We start from the raw sequence: 1,901 nt of genomic DNA, 5'->3' as shown, positions 1-1,901 counted from the left end.
GTTGCGCGCGCAACTCAGTCATTTACAGCGTCTCCTACTATATTCACACGGATATAGCCCTGTCATAGTATTGGACCGCATCTCGTTTCAGATCTGGGATCAGTGGACTGAATGCTAAGTAGAGCTCTCACCCGCTTTTATACATCCTTGGACCTTTGTTTCTCCCCACCATATGTGACGATGACACATACCGGATAAACCGGTTTCTCCCACTGGTCGAAAGAATTATCGTGGAAAAATTTTAAATACTTGTCTCAAAAGTCATAAAACGAATAGAGTACTCTTTATAGTTTATTTATTTCAGGAAAACCTAAAAATTTTTAAAAGGTTTCTAAATTCTTGGTAAAGTACCTGAGTTCGCTCTTCTTAAGCGCAAAGGGCCAGTTTAACTGTCATTAAAAAGGTAAATTTATGTACTTTTTAAGAGAAGAGCGTATTTGAAAATGTAATAAATAATAATCAAGCATATCTACGGTGAAAACAAGTTTTCTTCAAAAACGCAGGTGCCAGTCATAAATTAGAAAATCAAAGATTGTACTGGTAAAATACCGCGACTAATATTTTAAAGTTTCGGAAGTTCGTACTTTGAAATGAGATTTATAGCTAAGAGCACGTGTACTGGAAGGAAAACCTTTTTTCCGAAGAATTGTCCATGTAAATCGGATTACACGATAACCTTTTTTTTATTTTTAGGCGGAGACCCGTGTAAAATGTCAGGTTTTTACAATCTCAGTGGGTACAAAATTTGGCGACGTCTTTACGACATCGTTATGACATTTTTACGACAACTTTACGACACCCTATGCCCATGTCGTTTCGGTGTCTTCGCGATATCGTAAAGACATCGTCAGATCATACGAATCATTTAAGATGTCGTAAAGACACCTTAGCGGCATGGACATAGGATGTCGTAGAGTTGTCGTAAAGATTTCTTAACGATGTCATAAAGACGTCGCCAAATTTTGTGCCCAATGTGATGTCAATATCTACTTTTGTCCAGTGAAACATTAGTCCTAACTCTTTTTCTATATCCTGTGCGCAATAGCCTCCGAAGCCAGTGACATGTATTACTAAGCCTAACGAATATTTAAAGGGTTTCCGAGTTTACATAGTTCACTAAAATATTGGCGTCCCCTTTTTCCTACAGCGATGTTTGAGTTTTAAAGGTACCGGAAATTTTTTATACTTGGAGGTAAATTTGTTTCTTCGTCTAGTTAGTAAACTGTCCAAGTGTGCATTGTTTATGGAGAATAGGGACTCTGCGCATAGCGTAGAGATGGCTTAAAAAAATTTACGCAGGTAGATGCGAGAATTCATGCAAAAATAAATGGTAAGAATTTATTCATAAAAAAAGTATTTTTATCAAAGTGAAGTACAGTGTGTTTTTTTATTCGTGTACGTAATTGTTTTATGTTGTGCAACGCGAAATTTTAACAGGGATAATCGCATCGATGAATACGATCCAATTTTATCTGACGATTCCATGGACGAGAGTGATCACGTCCTAGCATCTTCATCATCGGAATTCAGTGAATCAGATGCCGATTCAGAGGCGAGCACTGTTCAAATTGAAGAGCACAGTCAAGCCACTGACGGTGAATATTCACCTGATTTGAATAGCAGAGATAAAGGTGAGACCGATGTGATGAATGGCGAAAATATGATGACAAGAACGCAAATGAGGAAGTGAAAGATGATTACGATGAGGATGGCTGTCAGATGACTGGAGAGGCACATATGAGGGAAGATCATTTGGATGTGAGTGGTAAGTTTGAGAAGGTTTATTTATTTATTTTTTCAATGTTGTATTCATTCCTCACCATTATTATTTTATTATTATTATTTTATTTTTTTTATATTTATTTATATTATATTAATATATTATATTTATATTTATTTTT

The sequence above is a fragment of the Belonocnema kinseyi genome, chromosome 7, assembly GCF_010883055.1.
Source record: "Belonocnema kinseyi isolate 2016_QV_RU_SX_M_011 chromosome 7, B_treatae_v1, whole genome shotgun sequence".
Lineage (NCBI taxonomy): Eukaryota > Metazoa > Arthropoda > Insecta > Hymenoptera > Cynipidae > Belonocnema > Belonocnema kinseyi.
Note: the sequence above shows the minus strand (reverse complement) of the source record.